Here is a 10,211-nt window from a genome sequence, read left to right as displayed (position 1 = left end):
CCTGCCCTACAAGAGCTCCTGAGGGAAGCACTAAACATGGAAAGGAACAACCAATACCAGCCACTGTGAAAAGATACCAAATTGTAAAGACCATCAACACTAGGAAGAAATCACGTCAACTAATGGACAAAATAACCAGCTAGCATCACAATGGCCAGATCAAATTCACACATAACAATATTAACCTTAAATGTAAATGGGCTAAATGCCCCAATTAAAAGACACAGACTGGCAAATTAGATAAAGAGTCAAGATCCATCAGTGTGCTGTATTCAGGAGACCCATCTCATGTGCAAAGACACACATAGGCTCAAAATAAAGGGAGGGAGGAATATTTACCAAGCAAATGCAAAGCAAAAAAAAAAAAAAAAGAAAAACAGCAGGGGTTGCAATCCTAGTCTCTGATAAAACAGACTTTAAACCAACAAAGATCAAATGAGACAGACAAGGGCATTAAATAATGGTAAAGGGATCAATGTAACAAGAAGAGCTAACTATCCTAAATATATATGCACCCAATACACGATCACCCAGATTCACAGAGCAAGTTCTTAGAGACCTACAGAGAGACTTAGACTCCCACACAATAATAGTGGGAGACTTTAACACCCCACTGTCAATATTAGACAGATCAACGAGACAGAAAATTAACGAGGATATCCAGGACGTGAACTCAGCTCTGGACCAAGCAGACCTAATAGACATCTACAGAACTGTCCACCCCAAATCAACAGAATATACATTCTTCTCAGCACCACATCATTTATTCTAAAATTGACCACATAATTGGAAGTAAAACACTCCTCAGCAAATGCAAAAAAAAAAAAGGAAATCATAACAAACGTCTCTCCAACCACAGTGGAATCAAATTAGAACTCAGGATTAAGAAACTCACTCAAAACTGCACAAATACATGGAAACTGAACAACCTGCTCCTGAATGACTACTGGGTAAATAAGAAAATGACAGCAGAAATCAAGAAGTTCTTTGAAACCACTGAGAAAAAAGACACAATGTACCAGAATCTCTGGGACACATTTAAAATAGTGTGTAGAGGGAAATTTATAGCACTAAATGCCCACAAGAGAAAGCAGGAAAGATCTAAAATTGACAACCTAACATCACAATTAAAAGAACTAGAGAAGCAAGAGCAGACAAATTCAAAAGCTAGCAAAAGAAAAGAAATACCTAAGATCAGAGCAAAACTGAAGGAGATAGAGACACAAAAAAACCTTCAAAAAATCAATGAATCCAGGAGCTGCTTTTTGAAAAGATCAACAAAATAGATCATTAGTCAGACTAGTAAAGAAAAAAAGAGAGAAGAATCAAATAGATGCAATAAAAAATGATAAAGGGGATATCACCGCTGATCCCACAGAAATACAAACTACCATCAGAGAATACTATAAACACCTCTATGCAAATAAACTAGAAAATCTAGAAGAAATGGATAAATTCCTGGACACATACATCCTCCCAAGAATAAACCAGGAAGAAGTCAAATCCCTGAATAGACCAATAACAAGTTCCAAAATTGAGGCAGTAATTAATAGCTTACCAACCAAAAAAAAAAAAGCCCAGGACCAGATGGATTCACAGCTGAATTCTACCAGAGGTACAAAGAGAATCTGGTACCATTCTTTCTGAAACTATTCCAAACAATAGAAAAAGAGGAAATCCTCTCTAACTCATTTTATGAGGCCAGCATCATCCTGATACCAAAACCTGACAGAGACACAACAAAAAAAGAAAATTTCAGGCCAATATCCCTGATGAACATTGATGCGAAAATCCTCAATAAAATACTGGCAAACCGAATCCAACAGCACATCAAAAAGCTTATCCACCACGATCAAGTCAGCTTCATCCCTGGGATACAAGGCTGGTTCAACATACACAACTCAATAAACGTAATCCAGCATATAAACAGAACAATGACAAAACCCACATGATTATCTCAATAGATTCAGAAAAGGCCTTCAACAAAATTCAACACCCTTTCATGCTAAAAACTCTCAATAAACTACGTGTCAATGGAACATACCTCAAAATAGTAAGAGCTATTTGTGACAAGCCCACAGCCAATATTACACTGAATGGGAAAAACTGGAAACATTCCCTTTGAAAACTGACACAAGACAAGGATGCCCTTTCTCACCACTCCTATTCAACATAGTGTTGGAAGTTCTGGCCAGGGCAATCAGGCAAGAGAAAGAAATAAAGGGTATTCAATTAGGAAAAGAGGAAGTCAAATTGTCTTTTTGTAGATGACATGATTGTATATTTAGAAAACCCCATCGTCTGATCCCAAAATCTCCTTAAGCTGACAAGCAACTTCAGCAAAGTCTCAGGATACAAAATCAATGTGCAAAAATTACAAGCATTCCTATACACCAATAACAGACAATCAGAGAGTCAAATTATGAGTGAATTCCCATTAACAATTGCTACAAAGAGAATAAAATACTTAGGAATCCAGCTTACAAGGGATGTGAAGAACCTCTTCAAGGAGAACTACAAACCACTGCTCAAGGAAATAAGAGATGACACAAACAAATGGAAAAACATTCCATGTTCATGGATAGGAAGAATCAATATTGTCAAAATGGCCATACTGCCCAATGTAATTTATAGATTCAATGCTATCCTGATCAAGCTACCATTGACTTTCTTCACAGAACTGGAAAAAACTACTTTAATTTTCATATGGAACCAAAAAAGAGCCCCTATAGCCAAGACAATCCTAAGCAGAAAGAACAAAGCTGGAGGCATCACACTACCTGACTTCAAACTATACTGCAAGGCTACAGTAACAAAAACAGCATGATACTGCTACCCAAAACAGATATATAAACCAATGGAACAGAACAGAGGTCTGAGAAATAATGCCACACATCTACAACCATCTGATATTTGACAAACTTGACAAAAACAAGCAATGGGGAAAGGATTCCCTATTTAATAAATGGTGTTGGGAAAACTGGCTAGTCATATGCAGAAAGCTGAAACTGGATCCCTTCCTTACTGCAAATATTAACTCAAGATGGATTAAAGACTTCAACATAAGACCTAAAACCATAAAAACCCTAGAAGAAAACCTAGGCAATACCATTCAAGACATAGGCATGGGCAAAGACTTCATGACTAAAACACCAAAAGCAATGGCAACAAAAGCCAAAATTGACAAATGGGATCTGATTTAACCAAAGAGCTTCTGCATAGCAAAAGAAACTATCATCAGAGTGAACAGACAACCTACAGAATGGAAGAAAATTTTTGCAACCTATCCATGTGAGAAAGGGCTAATATCCAGAATCTACAAAGAACTTAAACAAATTTACAAGAAAAAACAAACGACCCCATCAAAAACTGGGTGAATGATATGAACAGACAATTCTCAAAAGAAGACATTTATGGAGTCAACAAACTTATGAAAAAAAGCTCATCATCACTGGTCATTAGGGAAATGCAAATCAAAACCACAATGAGATACCATCTCATGCCAGTTAGAATGGCCATCATTAAAAAGTCAGGAAACAACAGATGCTGGAGAGGATGTGGAGAAATATGAATGCCTTTACATTGTTGGTTGGAGTGTAAATTAGTTCAACCATTGTGGAAGACAGTGTAGTGATTCCTCAAGGATCTAGAACTTAGAAATACCATTTGACCCAGCAATCCCATTACTAGGTATATTCCCAAAGGATTATAAATCATTCCACTATAAAGACACATGCACACATATGTTTATGGCGGCACTATTCACAATAGCAAAGATTGGAACCAACCCAAATACCCATCAATGATAGACTGGATAAAGAAAATGTGGCACATATACACCATGGAATACTATGCAGCCACAGAAAAGGATGAGTTCATGCCCTTTGCAGGGACGTGTATGACACTGGAAACCATCATTCTCAGCAAACTAATGCAAGAACAGAAAACCAAACATCACATGTTCTCACTTGTAAGTGGAAGTTGAACAATGAGAACACATGGACACAAGGAGGGGAACATCACACACTAGGGCTTGTCGGGGGGTGGGGAGCTAGGGGAGGGAGAGCATTAGGAGAAATACCTAATGTAGATGATTGGTTGATGTGTGCAGCAAACCACCATGGCACATGTATACCTATGTAACAAACCTGCATCTTTTGCACATGTACCCCAGAACTTAAAAGTATATTTAAAAAAACAACTAAAGAAAAAAATACACAAATATCAGAAAAAATAAAAGTGATCAAAAAAGAACAGGTAATAGATTTTAAAATGGAAGTGACTACTAAAGCATAAATACTCAATTTCAGAATTTATTAAGCTTTGTGGGTGTATAGATTCATATCTTTTTCAAATTTGGAAATTTTTTGGCAATTATTTCTTGAAATATTAAATATCCTTCAAACGTTCTTCCTGCCCATTTCTCTATCACCTCTCCTTCCTATTATGCGTAACTTGGTATGCCTAATGGTGTCTCACAATTCTCTTAAGCTCTGTTCATTTTTCTTCATCTTTATTTATTTCTGTTTCTCAGACTGAATAATTTCATTTGACTTCTTTTTTAGTTCACTGATTCTTTCTTCTGATGGCTTAAATCTGCAGGTGAACCCCTTCAGTGAATTTTTAATTTCTGTTATGGTATTTTTCAGATCCAAATATTCTATTTATTTATTTTTGAAATCTATTTTCCTTTGTTGATATTTTCTATTAGTTGAGATATAATTTTCCTTGTTTCTTTTCTTTCTTTCCCCATGTTTCCCTTTAACTCTTTAAGCATATTTATAACTTCTTCAGATCTTTGTCTACTTAAGAAAAATGTCTATGCTTCCACAGGGGTAGTTTTCATTAATTTCTTTTTTTCTCCCTGTAAATGGGCCATAGTTTCTTTGTTCTTTCTTTCTCTGCTTCTTTTTTGTTTAAAACTGCACTTCTTTTTTTTTTTTTTTGAGATGGAGTCTCGCTCTGCTGCCCAGGCTGGAGTGCAGTGGCACGATCTCGGCCCACTGCAAACTCCGCCTCCTGGGTTCACACCATTCTCCTGCCTCAGCCTCCCTAGTAGCTGGGACTACAGGCGCCCGCCCCGCGCCCGGCTAATTTTTTTGTACTTTTAGTAGAGACGGGGTTTCACCATGTTAGCTAGGATGGTCTGGATCTTCTGGCCTCGTGATCCGCCCGCCTCGGCCTCCCAAAGTGCTGGGATTACAGGTGTGAGCCACTACGCCTGGCCCTTTTTTTTTTTTTTTTTTTTTAAGACGGAGTCTTGCTCTGTCGCCCAGGCTGGAGTGCATTGGCGTGATCTGGTTCACTGCAAGCTCCGCCTCCTGGATTCATGCCATTCTCCTGCCTCAGCCTCCACAGTAGCTGGGACTACAGGTGCCCACCATCACGCCCAGCTAATTTTTTGTATTTTTAGTAGAGACAGGGTTTCACCATGTTAGCCAGGATGGTCTCAATCTCCTGACCTCTTGATCCACCAGCCTTGGCCTCCCAAGGCGCTGGGATTACAGGCGTGAGCCACCGTGCCCAGCCACATTTTGTATATTAAAACATACTAACTCTGGAAATCAAATTCTTCTCTCTCCAGGATTTGCTGATTTTACTTGCTATGAGTTGTAGTTGTTTGTTTTAATGACTTTCCTAAACTCTTCTTATAAAGACTATCTTCTTTATCATGTGTTTGTCAGAAATCTCTGTTCTTTTAGTTTAACTGTCACATAATTCCTTCATAGAGATTTTTCTTAAATTCTGGGAACACTCTCCCCACCTCAAACACACACAAAAAGCAGAAAAAAAAAGAAAGAAAGAAAACAGAGGGGGAGGAGCCAAGATGGCCGAATAGGAACAGCTCCGGTCTACAGCTCCCAGCGTGAGCGACGCAGAAGACGGGTGATTTCTGCATTTCCATCTGAGGTACCAGGTTCATCTCACTAGGGAGTGCCAGACAGTGGGCGCAGGCCAGTGGGTGCGCGCACCATGCGCGAGCCGAAGCAGGGCGAGGCATTGCCTCACCTGGGAAGTGCAAGGGGTCAGGGAGTTCCCTTTCCGAGTCAAAGAAAGGGGTGACGGACGCACCTGGAAAATCGGGTCACTCCCACCCGAATATTGCGCTTTTCAGACTGGCTTAAAAAACGGCGCACCACCAGACTATATCCCACACCTGGCTCGGAGGGTCCTACGCCCAGGGAATCTCGCTGATTGCTAGCACAGCAGTCTGAGATCAAACTGCAAGGCGGCAGCGCGGCTGGGGAGGGGCGCCCGCCATTGCCCAGGCTTGCTTAGGTAAACAAAGCAGCCCGGAAGCTCCAACTGGGTGGAGCCCACCACAGCTCAAGGAGGCCTGCCTGCCTCTGTAGGCTCCACCTCTGGGGGCAGGGCACAGACAAACAAAAAGACAGCAGTAACCTCTGCAGACTTAAATGTCCCTGTCTGACAGCTTTGAAGAGAGCAGTGGTTCTCCCAGCACGCAGCTGGAGATCTGAGAACGGGCAGACTGCCTCCTCAAGTGGGTCCCTGACCCCTGATCCCCGAGCAGCCTAACTGGGAGGCACCCCCCAGCAGGGGCACACTGACACCTCACACGGCAGGGTATTCCAACAGACCTGCAGCTGAGGGTCCTGTCTGTTAGAAGGAAAACTAACAAACAGAAAGGACATCCACACCGAAAACCCATCTGTACATCACCATCATCAAAGACCAAAAGTAGATAAAACCACAAAGATGGGGAAAAAACAGAACAGAAAAACTGGAAACTCTAAAACGCAGAGCGCCTCTCCTCCTCCAAAGGAACGCAGTTCCTCACCAGCAACGGAACAAAGCTGGATGGAGAATGATTTTGACGAGCTGAGAGAAGAAGGCTTCAGACGATCAAATTACTCTGAGCTACGGGAGGATATTCAAACCAAAGGCAAAGAAGTTGAAAACTTTGAAAAAAATTTAGACGAATGTATAACTAGAATAACCAATACAGAGAAGTGCTTAAAGGAGCTGATGGAGCTGAAAACCAAGGCTTGAGAACTATGTGAAGAATGCAGAAGCCTCAGGAGCCGATGCGATCAACTGGAAGAAAGGGTATCAGGAATGGAAGATGAAATGAATGAAATGAAGCGAGAAGGGAAGTTTAGAGAAAAAATAATAAAAAGAAATGAGCAAAGCCTCCAAGAAATATGGGACTATGTGAAAAGACCAAATCTACGTCTGATTGGTGTACCTGAAAGTGATGCGGAGAATGGAACCAAGTTGGAAAACACTCTGCAGGATATTATCCAGGAGAACTTCCCCAATCTAGCAAGGCAGGCCAACATTCAGATTGAGGAAATACAGAGAACGCCACAAAGATACTCCTCGAGAAGAGCAACTCCAAGACACATAATTGTCAGATTCACCAAAGTTGAAATGAAGGAAAAAATGTTAAGGGCAGCCAGAGAGAAAGGTCGGGTTACCCTCAAAGGGAAGCCCATCAGACTAACAGCGGATCTCTCGGCAGAAACCCTACAAGCCAGAAGAGAGTGGGGGCCAATATTCAACATTCTTTTTTTTTTTTTTTTTTTTTTTTTGAGACAGAGTCTCGCTCTGTCGCCCAGGCTGGAGTGCAGTGGCGCGATCTCAGCTCACTGCAAGCTCTGCCTCCCGGGTTCACGCCATTCTCCTGCCTCAGCCTCCCGAGTAGCTGGGACTACAGGCGCCCGCTACCACGCCCGGCTAATTTTTTGTATTTTTAGTAGAGACGGGGTTTCACCGTATTAGCCAGGATGGTCTCGATCTCCTGACCTCGTGATCCGCCCACCTCGGCCTCCCAAAGTGCTGGGATTACAGGCGTGAGCCACCACGCCCGGCCTCAACATTCTTAAAGAAAAGAATTTTCAACCCAGAATTTCATATCCAGCCAAACTAAGCTACATAAGTGAAGGAGAAATAAAATACTTTACAGACAAGCAAATGCTGACCGATTTTGTCACCACCAGGCCTGCCCTAAAAGAGCTCCTGAAGGAAGTGCTAAACATGGAAAGGAACAACCGGTACCAGCCGCTGCAAAATCATGACAAAATTTAAAGACCATCGAGACTAGGAAGAAACTGCATCAACTAACGAGCAAAATCACCAGCTAACATCATAATGACATGATCAAATTCACACATAACAATATTAACTTTAAATGTAAATGGACTAAATTCTCCAATTAAAAGACACAGACTGGCAAGTTGGATAAAGAGTCAAGACCCATCAGTGTGCTGTATTCAGGAAACCCATCTCACGTGCAGAGACACACATAGGCTCAAAATAAAAGGATGGAGGAAGATCTACCAAGCAAATGGAAAACAAAAAAAGGCAGGGGTTGCAATCCTAGTCTCTGATAAAACAGACTTTAAACCAACAAAGATCAAAAGAGACAAAGAAGGCCATTACATAATGGTAAAGGGATCAATTCAACAAGAGGAGCTAACTATCCTAAATATATATGCACCCAATACAGGAGCACCCAGATTCATAAAGCAAGTCCTGAGTGACCTACAAAGAGACTTAGACTCCCACACATTAATAATGGGAGACTTTAACACCCCACTGTCAACATTAGACAGATCAACGAGACAGAAAGTCAACAAGGATACCCAGGAATTGAACTCAGCTCTGCACCAAGCGGACCTAATAGACATCTACAGAACTCTCCACCCCAAATCAACAGAATATACATTTTTTGCAGCACCACACCACACCTATTCCAAAATTGACCACATACTTGGAAGTAAAGCTCTCCTCAGCAAATGTAAAAGAACAGAAATTATAACAAACTATCTCTCAGACCACAGTGCAATCAAACTAGAACTCAGGATTAAGAAACTCACTCAAAGCCGCTCAACTACATGGAAACTGAACAACCTGATCCTGAATGACTACTGGGTACATAACGAAATGAAGGCAGAAATAAAGATGTTCTTTGAAACCAACGAGAACAAAGACACAACATACCAGAATCTCTGGGACGCATTCAAAGCAGTGTGTAGAGGGAAATTTATAGCACTAAATGCCCACAAGAGAAAGCAGGAAAGATCCAAAATTGACACCCTAACATCACAATTAAAAGAACTAGAAAAGCAAGAGCAAACACATTCAAAAGCTAGCAGAAGGCAAGAAATAACTAAAATCCGAGCAGAACTGAAGGAAATAGAGACACAAAAAACCCTTCAAAAAATCAATGAATCCAGGAGCTGGTTTTTTGAAAGGATCAACAAAATTGATAGACCGCTAGCAAGACTAATAAAGAAAAAAAGAGAGAAGAATCAAATAGACACAATAAAAAATGATAAAGGGGATATCACCACCAATCCCACAGAAATACAAACTACCATCAGAGAATACTACAAACACCTCTACGCAAATAAACTAGAAAATCTAGAAGAAATGGATACATTCCTCGACACATACACTCTCCCAAGACTAAACCAGGAAGAAGTTGAATCTCTGAATAGACCAATAACAGGAGCTGAAATTGTGGCAATAATCAATAGTTTACCAACCAAAAAGAGTCCAGGACCAGATGGATTCACAGCCGAATTCTACCAGAGGTACAAGGAGGAACTGGTACCATTCCTTCTGAAACTATTCCAATCAATAGAAAAAGAGGGAATCCTCCCTAACTCATTTTATGAGGCCAGCATCATTCTGATACCAAAGCCGGGCAGAGACACAACCAAAAAAGAGAATTTTAGACCAATATCCTTGATGAACATTGATGCAAAAATCCTCAATAAAATACTGGCAAACCGAATCCAGCAGCACATCAAAAACCTTATCCACCATGATCAAGTGGGCTTCATCCCTGGGATGCAAGGCTGGTTCAATATACGCAAATCAATAAATGTAATCCAGCATATAAACAGAGCCAAAGACAAAAACCACATGATTATCTCAATAGATGCAGAAAAAGCCTTTGACAAAATTCAACCACCCTTCATGCTAAGAACTCTGAATAAATTAGGTATTGATGGGACGTATTTCAAAATAATAAGAGCTATCTATGACAAACCCACAGCCAATATCATACTGAATGGGCAAAAACTGGAAGCATTCCCTTTGAAAACTGGCACAAGACAGGGATGCCCTCTCTCACCACTCCTATTCAACATAGTGTTGGAAGTTCTGGCCAGGGCAATCAGGCAGGAGAAGGAAATAAAGGGTATTCAATTAGGAAAAGAGGAAGTCAAATTGCCCCTGTT

The sequence above is a fragment of the Pan paniscus genome, chromosome 6 (assembly GCF_029289425.2).
Source record: "Pan paniscus chromosome 6, NHGRI_mPanPan1-v2.0_pri, whole genome shotgun sequence".
NCBI classification, from domain to species: Eukaryota; Metazoa; Chordata; class Mammalia; order Primates; family Hominidae; genus Pan; species Pan paniscus.
This window is presented reverse-complemented; position numbering follows the sequence as displayed.